Source organism: Lonchura striata, chromosome 20 (genome assembly GCF_050655825.1).
Source record: "Lonchura striata isolate lonStrDom1 chromosome 20, ASM5065582v1, whole genome shotgun sequence".
Lineage (NCBI taxonomy): Eukaryota > Metazoa > Chordata > Aves > Passeriformes > Estrildidae > Lonchura > Lonchura striata.
The window spans coordinates 14,096,603-14,116,333 of NC_140722.1; the positions used below are offsets into that span (position 1 = coordinate 14,096,603).

A 19,731-nucleotide genomic window follows, 5' to 3' on the forward strand; every position below is an offset into this window, starting at 1 on the left:
CCTTGTTCCTCAGAGTGACGTGTGGGAAGCAGAGCTACACAGATGCAACAGCAGCTCCTTGGAAAATTAGGGCTGAGGGATTAAATATCCCAATTCCTACAGATGTGATCACAGCACTGGAGATCACAGGGAGAGAGGAACCAGCTCAGGACACACTTCAAGGGCTACAGGGTTTTCCTTCCCCATCCCAGTGCTCCGACCTGCTGGGAAAAGCCCTCCCTCAGGTTTTACAAGATGCAGCCCTAAACCTAGAGGAGAAAATAATAAAATAGGAGGGTGGGAGAAGGAGGCAGCAAACTTGTGGCTGTCTGTGACATGTCCAGTGGGCTCCAGCATGAAGTGCAAGCTCAGCCCTCAGCTCCTATCAGCATTACAGCCAGGAGGTTCTGGCATGCAGCGCTTGCTCAGCCCTCAGCTCATATCAGCATAAACACTTCATCACAGCTGACACGCTGATATGCTAAATGAGTAAGTGCGGTGCACAAAGAGGTCACAGGGAAGTTAACTAAAGGGATTATAAGGGACAGTCAACACACTTCAAAAAGAAAAAACCTGATAGGTGCAGAAAACATGGTAAATGAGCCCGAAGAATGCAAACCCTCCGCCGTGCACTCCATTACAGCCCTGACAGTCCAGTTCCAAACAGTTAAATATGAAACTGTCAACAAGGGCCTGTCTTAATAACCAAACTTGAGGCCTTTTATCCTGGAAGATTTATGAAGTAATTTTAAAGAGGCCCAAGCAAACATCTGTCAATAAATTGAATGCCGGCTACAGGATTTACAAGCAAGACAAGAATTTCTCATTAAGTGCACATTAGCACTGTGGGGATCATAAATAGTAAGAGGGCAGGATGCTGAGCCTCTCAAGCTGTCATTAAAACACTATCTAAGAACTAATGAGGAAGTGATGGAAGGATACTAATGATCCCTCAGGCTCCTTTCATTCAGTGGTGCCTGTGATATAATTTCAGTTTGCCACAGCTGAAAGTTTCAGAGAACCTGAGTGTCACTGGGGGACCAGCAGTGGCATTGCCACAGCTCTGTCCTCCAGATCACACCAAGCTCAGGGTGACAGAGGAAAGAACAAGTCCCAGACACTGCTGTGGGTGCCACCAGGTGCATCTGCAGTGCCCTGGAGGAGAAATAGGAATTTTCAGATGGAAAACAACTTGCAAGCTTCTCTATTGAAAACAACTTTGAGCTTCTCTATTGAAAAGTGAGGTTGGAAGATTTCTGTGACTGCGTCTGTCTGAGCAATGATGAGGACTGGGAGGACCTTGCCAAGGAGAGGGACAAAGGTTTCCAATAATCACTAGAGGATTGGAAGTGGCTCTGGCTCCCCAGAACATCAGCAAATCCCTCACAGCCTCGGTGGCAAACTGCACTGAGAAGGAGGTGGCCCAGCTCTCACAGAACTCCTCTGAAAGTGGAGGCAGTGGCTGTTCCAACTCTCACTTCAGGGAATGGGGCATTCAGATGATCCCCTTCTCTCCTGGGGAAGAGTTGCAGCTTTCCTTTGGTCTCCATGTGAGTTTGGTGGAGTTTATCCTGCCTGGAACGTTACAGAACTCATCAGAAATGTGGGACACTCCATTCAGAACCTGGACTTGATGGTGATCCTGTCCCATTCCTGCTGCCTCCATCACATTTCTGGCTCTTCTGTACCCACCTCCCCTTCCTTTCTGTTCTGTCTCCTGGGGACCAGAAGCTGACACAATTTTCCTGATGACATCTTGGTCAGAAATGACACATTTTTGAGCCTTATTGTCAGCAAATCTGTTTGCTGACGGGGAAGAAAAAATATCTTTTTAGATTATTCTGTTTTCTACCAAGACAGGAAACTTTCTTTTGCTTATGTCCCCTAGCATAAAGGACCAAAATGACTACAGCAACATAAAAACCCTATTTCTACCAATAAAAATTATTTCTTTGGGTCTGCAGTATATTGGCACTTAAACTATAATGTAGTTACATTTTTTTCTGTAATAGATGTTTAACACACTGTATTGATGCTGTGGATGTATGTCTCTTTCTGAGACTTTTGTCTGCAGAAGAAATCAAATGAACATAACCAAAGTGCACATTAAGAGAAAGACATTATATTACTGAGCAGCAGCACGTAGCAACAAGTCACTCATCAGTTAAAAACCTCATTCTGAAGGAATATTGTAGTTAAAACCTTTCAACATGCAGCTTTCCAAATGAGTCTGTCCATAAACAGCAATTGTTAATAACTTGTATTTAATAGACAGTTGTCTACAACAAAATTAACTCATAAAAAGACAAACTTTTCCAGTAAAGGATAGTAAAGACAAATGCAGCTCTGTGCACTCAGGAATTGCATGAACAGCACACTCCAGACAAATTTCCTCCCAATACTGGAAATCTGATGCAATCAGGGAAGTCAATAACAAATAACATGTTCAAAGGGTTCAGAACTCAGACTTCCATTAAAGCAACAAACACCTGAAATAAATAATTGGCAAATGTTATAAACTCTATCCAGTGAATCCCTTTTTCATCTCTTGTTCTCTGCAACTCAGGTTATATTCACATGGGCTAATTTCCAATACTTTTTAGACTGACTCAACCAATAGGATCAATTATTTAAGAGTATTTTACCAGTCAGTGCAAGACAGGATAAAATTTTCCCCAATCTAATTAGTCCTTGTGATGTTATGGCAAGTCTGGAAATGTATAATTGCAGTGTAATTACCCAGGCACTGTAAATGCAGCAAGTTGCAAATTCAAGGCTAAATTTCAAAACTGGGTCATTTGAGCAGGTTCAAAATTAGGCAGACCTGTTTGCTCATCTCTGCTAATTATGCTGTCAGCTTCTCCAAAGGCAGGCACCTCACAGAGCTTCCCTGGTTAGTCCATGAACTGCCTGCCCTTTGTGGGGAGGGAAGGAGCTCCCTAGTGAGGGACTGAAGGATTCTGGTGAAAACAAAAATTTTGGTGTGAAATGTGGGAAGGACTCTCACCAGTGAGGGCACTGCAGCTGCAAGGACACTGCTCTGGCAGTGTGAGGACTCTGAATTTTGGCAGAAGGCAGTGGATCTGGATTTCCACGCATTTTTTGACAATTCCATGTGCCTCACTGAGCAGGACTGTGTGCAGGGACAGCTGTGCTTTGGGTTTCTGGTGGCCAAGTGCCACACAAAGTGTGAGTGCCCCACATCAGCCCAGGTACAGGGGTGTGAACCCACGGGCTGATTCCCATCAGCAAGAATCCACGCCAGTCACCAGTCATCCTTGTGCAGAAGGAAAATCAGCACTTCAAACAGCAATCCTAAACCCTGATGCAAAACAATCCTGCTGCAGGGGAGAACCCTCAGCGCCAGTGATGTGACCGAGGATTTCAGGAACACCTGAGAAATCCTTGCCCAGGTTTGGGATGGCAGGAGGCAGAGGAGCTGCCCTCGCTGCTGGCACACAGCTAGAGCCATATTTTAAAAGGCAATAAGGAAAAGTGTCTATTTTGATCTGTTCCAGTAAAGTCCACCCTGCTTCAAACATTTATTTCTTTTTTGTTCAACAAATGTTTTATGGGGAAAAACGCCTACAAGGACACATCCATCTGCTGACCCAGCTGTGGCTGCTAATATACATAATGGGAGAGAAATTTCCTGTTACTGATTCCTCTGTGAACTGCAGACCTGAATCCTTTGTTTTAGATACCAATTCAACAATTTCAGTATCAATAATTAACAAAACAGATTCATTTATTTAATCAAGATCTCAGGCGTTGGGTCCTGAATGGAAAATAAAAGGAACTTTTTTCTCTTGACATTTTTAATGAAATAAAATCGATGGTGATTTTAGGTAAGGTTATTTGCATAAATATGGAAGAAAAGTAAGCTTTAATAGTAACTTTATCTCAAGCAGAGAAAGGAAAAAAATGTTTATATTGATTTGCATTTATGCCTTGTACCGTAGTGCCATTATTAAGGGGATTTAAATTGAGGTTTTTTCATTTTGAGCTCACTTCTACTATTATGGTGGAATAAAGGTGCCCTTAATCCCTTCAAGGATCAGATCCTTTTATTTAAACACACACCTGGTTCATGGTAACTGAACCAAATTTCTAATTATGAAAAGCAGGTTTCATATCCAAATTTAGCTGAGTTGAATAAAAATCCCCAGGTGTTGCCTTACCTTTTTTACTATATATTAATGTTATCAGACTTGCTGACTCATGAAACTGAAGTTATAGCAATTTTAACTATGCTGAAAAATTAATCCATCATTTGGAGGTACTGCACTATTCTTTATCCTGCATTTCTTGTTCTTAGTCTTCCTCGTATGTTATCTGCAATTTTTGGCCTTGGAAGGCTTTAGTGGTGGGGTGATGAATGTCAGCCCATCCACCTTTTTTTCCCCTGTGTTTCTGACATGCCTATTGTTATTTGTGGTAGATGAAACTTCAAAAATGCTAAGCCTGGAGTTCACATGTGTTCATCTAAAATATCTCCCTGATTCTGCAAGTCAGGCTAAAATGACGAGTTGGGGATTTCAAGCCCTCCCACTCCTGATTAGGCTGAGAACAGGATCTTCTGCAGCACTTGAGGCACTTGTGCCTGTGTCATTAGCTGAGCAGCAGCAGTGAAAACACTTCTGTGTTATCTTTCCTGAGTCAGATGTCAGCAGCAGGGCAGTGTCCATGGCAGGGCAAGCTCTCCCTGCGCTGGGCCCAAGGCCACAGGCAGAATTTCATCAAGGAGCTGCTCCTGTGCTGACCTCTCTGTTCCTGATGCACTTCCAGCTCCTGGTAGCACAACAAAGCTAACTCCCCTCTGATTTTCACACGTCCTGAGTCAAAGCCAGCCCCCTTTGGCTCTGTGTCCTCGCCAGCATGCGGGGTTTGAAGGAATTGGTTCTGGGGAGGGGAGCAGGGCCAAAGCCAGCTCTGCCCTGGCTCTGGGCTTTCAGCATTTCCTTAGCACAGCCATCAGCTGCAGCAGGAGGTACAGTAAGCTTTGCCATGAACGTTATCTCATTTTTTGAGGAGACAAGATGTGAATTCTGCCCGGGCAATAAAAGAGCCATAGAGGGAGTGGAGGAGTGCAACCAGAGTTTCACCCTTTCTGTGCCTTTTCCCTTTGCTCCAGAGTAAAAAAGGCATTCCTGGTGGTGTTTTACCTCTAGAACACATCTACTCTCTATCTCAAGTCCAACTTGATCTATCTGCACAACAACAAACACAATGAACATTTTTTATATTTTCTAATGCCTTGCTGAGCTGATGAATAAAATCCCATAGACTCTAATAAACCACAGAAGGATAATTTAGAATTATGTCCCACGGAAAGCTTCAGTAAATAATAAAAGCATAAATATACCAGCAAGCTACTGTTATCCACTGCGGGAGACATTTGGAAATGAGAAGCTGCATCTGTGCACAATAACACAGATTCAGGGCTGCATCTTTCTCTGCATTCACATGTGAGGGAAGGCACACATCCAGAACCTGCTCTCTGCACACACCTTTGTCCTCTCCAGCTGCCACGCCACAAGGGTTACTCTATTTGGTAAAGCTCAGTGGGTAAAACTTCTCTGCTGTTTTAGTCAATGTAAATAAAGGAACAGAAACAGATTAAATGGCAACTCTAATTAAGCAGCTTATATGTCACAGCACACTAACGCCAACATCTTGGTTGAGGTACTGCAAATGATCAGTACTAAACTTCTTTAACTGGAGTCTGAATTTCCTCATTATTCCACCCAGGGACCAAAGATCAGACAAAGCAAGCAGAAGGGCAAAGGTGCCCGGCTGCAAACAACGCTTTAATGGATGATAATATCCAGCATTGTGTGCTGTTTGTCAGCCTTCCCTGGCAGGGAAGCCTCAGCCTCCCTGGCTGCCAGCCCTGGCCGACAGCAGGAGCGGAGCTGAGCTCTGAGGCAGCAGGGTCTGGCCTGTGGAGCTGTGAGGATGAGGAGCTGAGCTCAGCATCCAAAGCTGAGCTCAGCATCCAAAGCTGAGCTCAGCATCCAAAGCTGAGCTCCTCTTCTCCCGCAGCTCAGCAGAGGAAGGCGCAGTGAGGAACATCTCGAGCCCCAGGCCAGAAGGACACCGAGGGACGAGGAGGTTTCCAGCAGCCCCTGCTCAGTCCTCCTCTCTCCCACATTTCCCTGCCCTTCTCCTTCCCTCTCTCTGGGTTTCTATTGTCTGTCTCCAGATTTCCACAGCAACAAGGGCATAAAATTCACTCTCTGGCCTTTAGGAGCTTAATGGGGAGACCTTCAGTGCGCACAGTTGTTCTGCTTTTAACTTATTTTTGCAAAGCAGGTATATTTCCATCCAAGAATTAGAGAGAGTGGCCTCAGGCTAAATTGCAGGGAGTCCCAAATGAGTGAACCCTTTGGGGGGAGAATCACTGAAGAAGAAAATGAAGATGACAAGGCTGTTGCTTCTTAATAAACATTATCACATTTTCACCATGCATTATTTATTACTTTTCTTTCACCAATTGATGTTCTAAAACATTTAATCTAATATGCATAACTCTCTCTCTATATATATATACGTATATTTAATTTTATTTTTTTCCCAAGGAAATCTCAAGTTAAGAGTTCCTTCTTTGTTTTTTTTTTTTTTTTTTTTTACATTGCTAAATGAACATGTTAATCCTGGCAAATCTTTCTTATTTTATTGGTTTTTTTGTTTCAAACTGAGCCTAATAGGATTAAAGACACTTGACTGAATGCTGCAATTTATATGTTTTATAGGTTTTCCAGAGTGAAAGATGGAATATTTTGATCAGTCCTAATTGGGTTTGGGTTTTTTTTGTGCCTTTGGTTTTTCTAACCTTATTTCCTACCTGTGGTTTCATCTGCTTGTGGTCAGGGGTACTTGGGAGCAGACTGAGAGGTCAAATTTTCCAGCACAGGACCCTCCTCTCTCTTATTGCACTTTATGGTCAGACAGACTATTTTTATTCTGAGATCTGCTGCTGTCCAGTAAATATATAACTTTGTTAGGAACCAAGCCTGCTTCAGAATGATACCTTTGTGGACACTAAAAACAATTTAATGGCATGTCACAATAGCAATTCACTCTGCTAATAGCCCGGCTCAATAATACCATATTGCATAAACCTCCTTCAGTCTTCTGCCAAATAATTCACCTTTATGCACTCTGCAGCAAGCTCCATTTCACTAACAAATATATTTCTCCCCTACCCCTCCAAATAAATATCCAGCATCTTCCCACTGTAATATCAGCTGTTGCCTTGCATGAGGTCAGCAGGGCCATATTTCTACCCCAAATCACCTTTCTCACTGTAGCCAGAGACACTCTCAGCTTTTAACTGGCACATCAAATCCCAGGCAAGGGTGGAGGGAATAAAATCTTGGAGAAAAAAAAAAAAAAAACAAAAAACAACTCTGTACATTTTGCTGTGTCTCACAAGCAGCAGCAGTGAAAAGTTTAAATACTCTGTATGTCAGGGCAGCCTTAAACAAATGTTTATGGGCTTTGCTTTTGTGAGCAGACGGCTTTGGGTAAGCACAAGCCTCAAGATGTCTCTTGCTTAAAATGCAGCGCAAAGTCCCCGAGAGCAGCAGCCTCCTGCCATCCTGCTTCCCTCGCTGCTTTTCCCAGAGCTGCCTGCTCAGGGACAGATCTGCTGCGGCTGCTGCTGCGTGTCAGGGAATTCTGCTCCATGGGAACCTGGGGGATGCTCACCTGGGGCTGGGGATGCTCCTGGAAAAGCCCAGCTGGCTCTGAATGCTGGGGGGGCAATTTAAGGTGCTCTGGTGCCAACATCTCCAGTGTCCCCTCCCTGGTGGGCACAGCCATCGTCCCTGGCGTGGTGGCTCCCTGTGGGATGGGTTTCGTGTTCTCAACCCACCTCCTCCTCCTCCAGGTGAGGAGAAATTCTCTGGGCTGGATTCCCTGGGCCTGCAGCACTGGCAGTGACCAACCTGGCAATGATTGTCCCCAAAATCCTGCAGGATATTTTGGGATAAGGGTGTTACATCTTCTTTCACTGCTAGTGTTGTATAAATTGAAAATCACCTTTTACAAGGCCTAAGTTCATGTTAAAAGACAAAAAAGGGGGGGGAATGCAGCTACAAGTAAATTTCCTCTATATTTTTATTTTGCTATGTTATCACCATATAAATTCCTCCTTTCCTAGAAATGAGACTCCAATGATATATTTAGAAATAGAACCAGCTCTCAAAATCTTTTTTTTTTTTTTTAATGCCTGTGTGGAATCTGCTAAACCCCAACTGCATCCTGTTCCTTTAAAAACTATTCTCAAATCCGACGGTTAAAAAAGGCCATTTTTGTAGAAGAAACTATTTGTATCAAATATGAGAAAATAAGTGCATCATGACAATTCTGAACATCTTTTATGATTTGATTGTCAGTAACGAGGCCCACAGGAGAGTGATAAATGTGAGGCACGAAAAATATCTATTTCACTTAGATAGCAAATTATGCAACTCAGTGCTTGATAGCACTTGGCAAAATACAAATGTAGTTGAATGGAATTGAAATTGTTGCTCTCTGCCTAAGACACAGGTAATATCACCAGGGGTCCTGTCTTCAGATATTTATAAGAGCTAAGAGTTTAAGTAATAGTAGCAGTAATACAAAATTACCTTTAAACATTGAAAACATTTTTACTTTGTTACAGGGTGTAATTTACACTTTTTCTCTAATGGCTTACAGACTGAAAATGATATACTAATGCAATTTTTCAAATTTAGTTACCTTTTTGTGTTCTAAAATTATGTGCTCTCTCTTTTCCTTGTTTGTCACTTCTCAGATTCCATTTAATTCCATGCTCGTAGAGTTTTATAATTTATCTACTTGCCGTAAAAGTTTTCTAGACTTTCAAAAATACAAAATATTCCCAATAAACTCTGACAAAAATGCTTCCAGTTCAACTTTCAGAAATTTTTCAATTTTGTTTTGAACTATTACCATACATTTTGGTGGTGGAGTGAGATTTTTCATGAAGTGACATCAAGCAAGGGAAGGGAAAAATGATCAGAGAAGAGATTCACTCAAACCATTTATATTAACCTGTCTCTTCACTTATAGATTTATATTCCTTCTTCTCCTGCATGGAAGGATAGGGAGATAAATATAGGAATGTGCTCTACAGCTATGCCTTAGCTCAGGATGGAAAATGAAACTGTGAGAACTTTCAAAATTTCAAAATTTGCCTTCTCTCAAATCATGAAGAAAAGTTTATGCCATTGGCTAATTAAAAAAAGATCATTTAAAATGAAGTGTTTAATTTTGATCATTTCAAACCACTTTTCCCCAGTGCTGATATTTTTACATGTTCATTTATTTGTTTTATAGGAGTTTTTCTTCCAATTAGTTGGGATTTTGAAACCAAGAGCTGTTTCTACTTAAGCAATGTGAAAACAGCCTATTTTGACAGGATGCCTCTTTAAACTCACAAAATGATATTTCTCTAACCAACCCTTTTCACTCAAATAAATGATGTTTCAACACGCCACCCCATGAAAATTTAATCCACAAAATCAAGATTGTATTTACTGTGCCTCTCTAATCCTTCCTGAGCATTTCCAGCACTGTTGGAGTCCTTCACGACCACGACACCAAAACACAGCAGGGATTGCCCAAATGCTGGCTCCTTGCTGGGACGTCTTTTGGACAAAAGAATTCTTTTGGGAATTCTGAGAGGGGCTGAGGGCTTCTCCCACTCAGTGCTCTCCATCCCATTTTCTCCAGGGCTTGGGACTTCCTCAAACTGAGGTGATCCCTGGCAAATTCCTGTATCCTCCTCCCTCCTCTTCCTCAATGAGCAAGAAACTCCTCCTGCACCCCACTTTGCATCTCCTCCCCTCCCAGCACCCCAAATCCCAGGAGAATGAGCTGAATTTGCCCCTGCACTGGAGGAGAACAAGCAGCCAGTGCAGATCCTGCAGCTGAGATGGAGGGCATGAAGTGCTTTGGGATAGAACTACTTGGAGGGGGACTCTAGGTACCTCTTTTGTGGGAAAAAAAAAGGACAAAGAATTTAAATTGCGATAAATAGAGAAAAGACAGACCCAGAGAAGTGAAATGCAGGCTCTGGCCATGTGCAGCTGTTAAAAGGCTCGATTCATATTGCATATGAGGAGAGGTGTCACCCTCAGAGCTCACAGCCCACGTTTAATGCGAGTAATTCCCCACATTCCCCTAAAAAAGCCAGTCTGACACACATTTTATCCCTTTTGGCATTGCCTTTCGTGTAAGGTTGCTCTGCTCTGCTGAGCACTTTGCCTTTTTCACCCTATCCAGGGCTTTTCAGCAATAATGGACAATGTTATTGTCAGCTCCTAAAAACCATCACCTGCCTCTTTTATTGCTTTGCATAACTTTGCCTGGAGTCCAGGGGAGCTTTCAGTTTTCCATATCTGCTGTTCTTATCTCCCTGGGATCAAATGGCAGCTTCCTGGGAGCTCTGTGGGGCTGGCACTGGGCCACAGAAGGCAGAAAGATATGAATTCTCTTTTCATGTCCCGTTTCCTTGTGGTGTAACTGTAAACTCAGACCCAAAGATACCAGAAAACCAAGCAGCACTTAAGAAGCCTAAAAAGCTGATGGGTAATTATTTGGATTAACAAAAGCTCCATGGAACCAGGGATCAAAATCCCTAAAAAACTGCAATCCCGATGAAGAGTTGTGAATGAAAACAGCAACATTTTGATGGGAATGTGTGTACAAATGCCTAATGCAGTTGTAAATAAGGCATTTAAATGACTCGGGGATCTGCAAGCCCTATGGAACTCTCCTGGGGAAGCTGTTGACAAATTAAAGCTGCTATTGCTACTCTTCCATTAGCTTTTGTATCCTAAACACATCATTAGGTGGTATTTCATGGCATAAAACTCTTACCTGCCTCAAGATTGATTTGAAATGGAAGACTCTTACAAGAATATACAGTCCCTTTGGGTTCCAGCTGGGAGGAGCAGTCGGAATCAATTTATTGCTTGAAAAGGGTCTTGTTTATTCACTCTGAAAATGCTTCATTTTTTTAAAATCCTCATATTTATAAATAAATAATATGTTGAACTTATTCACTAGATGATTACTATGGATACTTTACTTTTGAGCAGTTTGTTGCATATCTTAAATACTTCAAATGCAGATCTTTATATTTGGATTTTTATTTTGTCTCTCAGATCAGGGCAAACTTTCAACTTCATTCCAAGTGTCAGGACCTGTGAATCTCCATTTGCATTTTATTTTTCAGCAAAATGCTAAAATATAAATTGTTAAAGAGGGCATTATTGACAATCTGAGAGAAAGCTCCTGAAAATGAGAATAACTGATGGGTTTTTTGGTCAAAACTATCTTCAACATGAGTATTAGCAGGGGATTCTAAACAGATCTTCTGGTCTGCTAATAGTTCTGTTCACAGGAATTCTGCTTCTGTCAGGAAAGGAGAGCATTTAGAAGCCTGCCACTGTCACCAAGACAAATAAATATCTTGAGTTTCCTAAAAAGACATCTCACACTTTCACTTCTATTAGATGCCTGTTTTCTAAAATTATTGCAGCTAAAAAGTCCAGCAGAAGTGTGACTTTTATGAATGCTTTTAGGAAAAGAAACCACCAAACCAAACCCACCTCTATGAAATAACGTTTAAGATGCACTTGAAAAGTCTTCTCCCCAAACACAAAGGAAATTTAAACTTAAAGCTGAAAATCTGGCTGGAAACCATGTCCTTAAATCAACCTACCTCTCCTTAGCTTTGCAGGGAATCTCACACACTGTACTAATGCCATATGTGCCACAACACACAGGAATAATGGGGTGAATTGAGGACAGTGTCACACCATACTGAGTTCCTCTTAATTCAACATTTCTTCCTTGCTTTTAAGAGGGTAGTTTACAACCCTGCCAAAATGGCACTTTTTTTTTTTTTTCTTAAATATACAGAGTGAAAAAAAATGCAGCATGAGAGCACACAACTTCTGGAGAGAAAACTGAGAGAGCTGCTGAAAGTGGGGTGTGTACAAATATGTATAAACTGCCTAAACCCTGCAGAGAGGAAGGGGAGCGGTGAGAACCCAACAAGGCACAACAGACCTGCAGAACCCAAAAAGGCCCAGTTCTAACTCCCCAGACAACCCCAAAATCAAATCAGGATGTGAATTTGAAGCTTCTCTGCCTCAAAATTGAGTGGTAGTCAGCATTTAGGGAAAGATTTTAGCAGATAGCAGCAGCAGAGTGGAAAGTACAGCCAGGCTGTGAAACACAGGGTATAGAACATTTTAATGACTCCGTGCAGACTTCAGCAGTTTCAGTTCATGGGGCTTCGTGGGAAAAAAATAAATAAATGCTGTTGTTTGACTGTTTCCATCCTCTGGGGTTTTGCACCCTCCTTGCATTTCCCCTGAGGTGTTTTTCAAAGCTGCTCTCAAACAGAGAGGTCAGGGCAGGACAGAGCTGCGAGGTGGCCCTGGCAGGGCTGGGACAAAGTTCCCCAGGGCAGAGCGAGCCGGGCTCCAGCATCACTCCAACCCAGATTCCCTTCCCACACCAAGGCAGAATTCTGCTCCAATTTCCTTTTTGTACGGACAAGCTTCAGTCACTACTTTGCCTAGATATGAAGAAATGTTTGATACAATAGTTTCATCCGGCTCCACTTTCAACTGCTGATCTGAAAACTTCTTGTCTGACATTTTTTAACTCGTGTCATTTGATATTCGAGTTTCCTTCACATTTCCTCTTGTCTGAAGGCAGAATCAAGCTCCCTCGTTTCCTGGGAATGCATAGGTTATGTGACAAGACATATAAACAGTTTTGATCATCAGGAAAATTTACTGCTCCACGATATTGCAGTTTTAATTAGCAGTAAAGTGAAATGAAAACTCTGCTGCCATGTGATTAGAATATGGCTTTACAAATGTGGGAAGGGAGTCTTGCCTGGTACTTCATATAATGGATGGGATTTCTACATTTGTTTATGGCACTACAAGGGTGTTGGGAATTTGTAGGAAAACTTCAAAGAATTGACAGGAATAAATTCTGTTTGTCTGTCACATGAATGGTAACTTAACTTTGTGGTAAAATGTGTTTTTTTTCTTACTGCTTAACTGAGCAAGACTTCCTGCTTCAGTGAGTTTCTTCCCAAAGTTATTCCTGCAAGGACACCCTTTGTTTCATATTGTATTTCATATTTTTTGTTTACTTGTAGCCAAAACAGGCTGGGGAAGCAAAGTGGGCCTGGAGCAGATGAGGAGAGGCTGCATGAGACCACCTCGTATCACTGTGGTGCCCACTGAAGGTGCTCCCGTGGCAGGAAGGATTTAATGCTGTGAGAAAGGGATGCTCATTCCACCCAGATCCATCCGGCAAGGGACAAAGGGACCTTTGAGGAGCCCTGGTTGTTGTGTCATGAAATGCTCTGCAGGCTGACTCTGCCCTGCTCTCAGCTCCCCAAAGCTCCTCTGTGGAACCCAGAGCAAGAAGTGCAGCACACAAAGCGGCACTGCCTGAGACAGACCCGAGCACTGGTGGGGTGCTGTGACCTGGCAGGAATTTGGGAGCATCTCCACTTGTGTAAAACTTTGCAAATGTGCCATGGCCAAAGCTGTGCCCTGCTCAGCCTCAGCTGCTGAGCTCTATTGAGGTGGAACTCAAAGCTGGAGCTCCCTCCAGCTGACTGGGGACAGCAGAGTGAGGGAAGTGATGCTCCCTCTGTGCACAGACTGCAGCAGCAGCAGGTCACACACGGGAGAAAGGGACAAAGCCTCCCAGTCCTCTGTGCAGCACCACCTCAGCTGGGGGAAGCACAAGTCCCCTGGCTGTGATGACAGAGAGGACACTCAAGGGACTCTGTGCCACAAACAAATGATCCCACTCCCAGCTCGCTTTCTTCTTGCAGTGAACAAAAATCAGCAGAACGAAAGGAAAGTCTGACTTGCAATCAATCTTCATTAAGAGTCAGATTCTTTCAGTGCAGCTCCATAAACAGTATTTTTGTGAATTAAAAATAACATCGTGTTAATTACAGTTCTGCATTACCTTTTTTGTTATGGCATGTTAGGCTTACTCCTACTTTACAGAATGCCAATAACTCTTCACAATTCCCCGGGATTACAGTTCTCTCCTCAGATAAAGGAACAATCCTTTGAGATGATGGCACATCAAATATGCCTTCAGATTTCTGTCTCCTGTTTGCCAGCCTGTGCCATATTGTGCACAAGCTGAAGCAGCACAATACACCACATCTGCCATTCACAGGGCCACCTTTGAATCTGGCCCAAATTTTCTTCTCCACTGATCTGTGGATCATATCCTGTATTATAATTGCTCCTTTTCAAATCTAGCTCAAGCTGGAAAATCAGCTTTTTGGTGGCAGCTAACATCTCTGGGGGTGATGCTCCTGTCCCAACACAAAGCTGTGTCTGTGTCTTGTGAGAGCAAATTCACCTCCTGGGCTCTCCTGGTGTGCTGCCCATGAATTCCAACAACCCCCAGTGCTGAGGTTCAGGCACAGAGGGAACCCCAGGGTGTGGCTGTGCCTGCAGGCCAAATACTGAATTTATTTTGCATTTGGCATGCCTGAATTAGGGACAGGATGGAAGCAGTGCCTGGCACAGGTTGCTGACCCTGCTGATGGACACTGCACCGGCTTCACCCAAGGCTTGCAGTGTCTCGAGCTGTATTTTTTAAATCTAAAGCTGACAAGAAGCAATATTCCCTCTGCTGAGCATTTCCAGTGCCATCTCTGGAGCCAGGCCCTGAAAGCAGCAGTTATAAACTGGTGTTAACAGGGCCCAGGTGACATGCTCAGTGCTCAGGTCAGTGTGTGCTGTGCAGAGCCATATCCTGGTGTCAGGATGCAATTTCCCAAAGAAAGATACAAAATCCACACCTGCAAGCACTGTTTTGGGCATCTAACCTCAGACATTGTTCCTAACAACAGGAATGAGTGAGGATCAAGACATTACATGTCAGCAAAAATATCCTCTCCTCCCCTGGTCCTTGGCATATTCAGATTTCACAAAACTTGGGTAGGAATTTCCATGACTCACTCCCCAGTAATCCATCTTTCATTGCTTTATTTGTGACTGCTACAAAAGACTGAAATTCAGGATTCTTTTTTTCCTTTTGCTTAAGAGGTGAATTGCTCATTCAGAACCAAAGGCATTTGTGTAACATCCCTTTAGACACTGGGTGTATCCCCAGCGCAGGGGCAGAGCACATCAGCATCAGCCCTTCAGCCCAGAATTGCTTTTGCTGTAAACCTTTGTGCACATGAAACCTGAAGTGCAGAGGGACCACAGAAATATGCACATGAATTGGAGTTACAGAGGCTTTCTGCAAATAAATTTTCTTTAAACACCAGGCAGAGGCAGCCCTGTGAGCCACGGGGGGAGAACAGCCAGGAGAGCCAAGCAAGGATGGGAAGGTGTTGAAAACACCTGGATTGACAACACTATTTTAGATAGAGAAACTGGAACTCGATGTAGAAAGAGCAAGGCTCACAGGAACAAATAAGCAAATTCCACAGAAAGAAAGCAAAAGGGGAAGAAAGAATAAAGGAAAAAAAGAAAATTCCCCTACAGGTTTAGCCGATAATGTCAACAAGCATCATTCTTACTGCTCTCTCACTATATGTCAAGTCCTCTATTGCTTCTAATCTGTTGTAAGCTATATTCTCTATAGACAGATATAACACCAGAGGAGAACATTAAGACCACCTATTCATATTTTTTTGACATTTGAAGTACAGTCAGACCTCGGTAGGACTTCAGCTTTGGCACAGAGTGAATCTGTGATCTTATCAAATATGCAATCCCACATAAAGCAACTGCTGAGCTGCACAAGAGTCACATAAATATTAAAGTGTTCAGAATGGTTAACTCATCAAACAAGCTGCCTGTCTGGACAGATGGACGGAAGGACTGAGGAATACATCATGCAAAATCTTGAATTTAGTCTGCGTGAAGGAATTGCTTTCAGAAATGAGACAAGCACGTACAAAAAAAGCCCACATTTACTACATATGTGGTCATCGCTGGCTTTTAATCAGGAAAGGTTTAAACCAAATTTCCCTGGAGTGTGATTCCAAAGGAGAAGATGATAGAGCGGATGTGTTAGGGTGCTGATCAGGGAGCCAATATATTTCAGAGCTGGTATAAGCCTGCATTTATCCTACAGGGAAAAACACAGGCAGAGAGAAGATGTGTTATTTTGTAAACAACATATGAAGGCTATCTGGTGATCAGAGATTGCAGTCTTTTCCATCCCTCTGCTCGTGTGGAGCAGGTGGAGCCATCTTTTACTAAAATTAAAAGGCATTCAAACAAGGCCCATTGTTAACCAGCCCAGAGAGCTTGAGCAGGCAGCACTTGATGCAAGTTAAAAATTCTGGGTTGGTACTGGGACTTTCCAGCTGCATCTGAGTGAGGAGCTCAGCATCTCACACACATCTGTTCATTTAACCTCAAGCAGCAAACACAGTGAGCATTTCCCAGGGAGGAGACAAGAGGCACTGAGATGTCTGTGCCTGCTCTTCAGAGGTGCTGAACTCCCTCTGCTCCCAGGGACAGGGACACATGGACACTGGGCTCCCAGGGACAGGGACACACAGACACTGGGCTCCCAGAGACACATGGACACTGGGCTCCCCACAGCTCAGCTGGGGTGGGCTAGAGGCCCTTCTCTCAGAGTCCAGGCTCAGGGTCGTTGTTGGTGTCTCTCCATTAATGTCACCACAGCATTGAGCCCTGGGTGGAGATCTGGCCCTTATTTTAGGGTTAAAGAGAGAGGAAATGTTGTTCCCTGGACTCCCAGACAGAGATTCCTGCCACATCTGCCCAGCTGTGACCCTTGCAGCCCCACTCCTTTTAGGAAGGTGATGGGATGGATGTTGGGATGGATGTTGGGATGGAAGGAAGGATGCTGGGATGGATGTTGGGATGGAGGGAAGGATGTTGGGATGGATGTTGGGATGGAAGGAAGGATGCTGGGTTGGATGTTGGGATGGAGGGAAGGATGCTGCAATGAATGAAGGGATGGATGTTGGGGTGAAGGGAAGGATGCTGCAATGAATGAAGGGATGGATGTTGGGATGAAGGGAAGGATGCTGGGATGATGAAGGGATGGATGTTGGGATGAAGGGAAGGATGCTGGGATGATGAAGGGATGGCTGCTGCAGGGATGGCAGCCCCAGGCACAGGCCAGGGAGGCTGAGCAGAAGTGACAGCCAGAGAAGCCTGGCAGTACCATCTAGTGGGTGCTGCCTCACACAGGCAGCTGCTCCCAAGGAGGAAGGGAGAAAAGAGGACAGAGAGCAGAGAAATAAAACATTCTTTATCACTGCTCTTGACAGGTATTATATTGTACTATAGTGCCATTTGTTTAGTTACTGCTACAGCAAGTGCTGTGCAGAAATCTTATAAGCAGCCATATGGCACCTCTGAATGAAAGCCATTATGCTTTTATGAGTAACCCACACTGTCTCTGCTCGGGGAAAGAACCTCCGTTTGCACCAAATGTCATTTTCCTATTCTGAAAGGAAGAAAATATTTCTGACTTTCCCTGAACTCCACAAACCTGAGCTGATTCTCCTCTCCTGACAGTGTTTACACAGAGCCTGAGCCCACTGGAGGTCTCAAATCCCCACCAGGTATTTCACTACTGACATTTTGCTGTTTCCATGCTCGTGCTTTTCAACTGCGCCATGTTAAGCAACCCTGTTTGCAGCTAATATTAGATTTTATAGTTACCAGTTCATGAACATTTTATAATTTACCATCCATTACACCTGACAGCAACTGTCCAGCCATTCTTAAACACTCTTTTAAAAAGGAGTTTTAAAAAGACCCTTAGGAACAGAAAGTTTATTCTCTGAACAAGGTAAAAATAACAAGTCATTAAAAATTCCTGGTACCTGGATGCAATATCTGGGCTGCACCTCTTAAATTAGCCCCGTGCTTTTGCTGTGCAGGCAAAGTTTTTGTGGTGATTGGAAAAAAAAATATTTTCTTCTCCATCAGTTTGTGTTTTCATCCCTCCCATATTGCATTAAAAGTATGTTGTGTTCTGGGATTGGGCTGTTAAACTCTGAATAAAGGTCTGGAACTTGCTGGTCGAGGATTATGTGTTAAAGGAAGAGCAAAATTTCTGCACCACATACAGGGAACTCAGCTTCTCTAAAGCTGTGTACGTTTGCATGCTGAATTTGCATGTCAAACGTTGGGATTGCAGACAGTTGCAGAAAGTGCATGTGCAAATTAGGCACATAAAAATTAAATATTTACATGTGATGGCCACTATACAGATCAGTCCTGTGTCCCCTTATGTATATAGATTATGTGTATTTGCCTTTTCTTAAAATATATAAAAAATATTTAACAAAATATTTATTAAAAAAGAAGAAAAGAAGGCTACATAGGCTTTATGTAGAGACATGTTGTTAAAAGGAATCTAAATAATCTCACTTCCCTGCTCCAGATAATTAACACTCTTCAGCAAGAACTTTCCTCTAAATATCAGTCTTCTTTTGGAGAGATTTGCCATTTTCCTGCATTCATTATCTCACCAGAGCAAAGTGAAGCCATGCACCAGAAACACTGCAGGGATCATGCAGGATGTAATTGCTCTAATGCTTTGCATATTTATGTTTGAGTCCTTTTTATGAAGTGTTACCTTAAAAAAAGAAGGATCAGTTCATCTTTAAAAGGGAGTGATTGATTGCTGCCAGTCAGGCATTCCTTCATTCTTGGCTTCTCTCTTAGTCTCTGTAATAAGTTTTTCAGGAACCCCAGCCCGCTATTAAAGAACAGCATTCATCATAAGCCAAGCAGAGAGGAGGCAGACTTTGATGGGCACAATACCATATTTCAATCTACAGTGTCCTTTTTGTTAAACTTGAGCTGCTGCCTCATTAGCGCTCGAGCAAAAATACACAAAGCCTTTTGTAAATATTAATCAGAAATGTACAAAACCCCTCTCCAGACTAAATTACTTATTATTGGGCTCTCTCCAGGTGATAATATCTAACTAAAAATTCTGTTTGCCTAAACTGTGGGAGAAAAATGCCTTTTTATGTACATTTTATGGAGTGCTCTTACAAGGATAAGTGTCTTAAGTAAATGCATTTCTTTAGTATTTTCCCTTTTTCTGACATCCATCCTTCATAGGGCAGAAATTCGCAGCCCTGCTGTATGTTGTAGGCTGAAGCACTCATCTGAGCAGTGTGAGGTTTAAATTCCTGATATCCAGGTTTATTTCTGGCACTGCTGATTAATATGAGAGTGCTTTTTTATGTTTTCCTGCTGCCCTTAAACTTAATAGATGTGAGGCTCGGACTTAAAGACACACCGAATTAACAACACATGCTTTAGGCTGGTAAATGCAGCACTACAGAGGAATCCAGATAGGTTCCAAGGCAGAATTTCGTCTTTTGCACTTCAGAATGTCCCTGTCAGGAAAATAAAGTTTCAGGATGTTGTTGCAGTTGTTGATTTTTGGAGTTTTTAAAATGAACTTTCAGCATTTCAGCCTCTGAGCAAGGTGAGCTTTGTCACTGCTGGGGAGACCCAAGCAAAAGGAAGTTCTTTGCCCTAAGTTTGTACCAACACAACAGCTTAAGCTTATGAAATCAATTTATAGTGCTATAATTACTGGTACAAGGCCAAAACTGAAACTTTGGGAAGTTTAGGCTCAAATCCTCTCTCAGTCAAGCATTTCCTTGAAGTTTGTGATGAAAAAAAGTTGTCTGTAAAAAGAGAT

At 42.9% G+C, this 19,731-nt stretch overlaps 1 protein-coding gene and 1 long non-coding RNA gene across 3 annotated transcripts in view; both read right to left on the minus strand.

Annotated features, from left to right (window-relative positions):
- TSHZ2 (teashirt zinc finger homeobox 2) overlaps positions 1 to 19,731 on the minus strand; it is a 218,767-nt gene that overhangs the window by 137,009 nt on the left and 62,027 nt on the right. The gene's annotated exons all lie outside the window — the stretch shown is intronic.
- LOC146765745 (uncharacterized) overlaps positions 1 to 19,731 on the minus strand; it is a 95,378-nt gene that overhangs the window by 14,378 nt on the left and 61,269 nt on the right. The window contains exon 2 of the long non-coding RNA XR_014949711.1: positions 1 to 19,731. This exon is cut by the window's left edge and continues 14,378 nt beyond it; it is cut by the window's right edge and continues 51,679 nt beyond it. This is a non-coding gene — a long non-coding RNA (uncharacterized LOC146765745).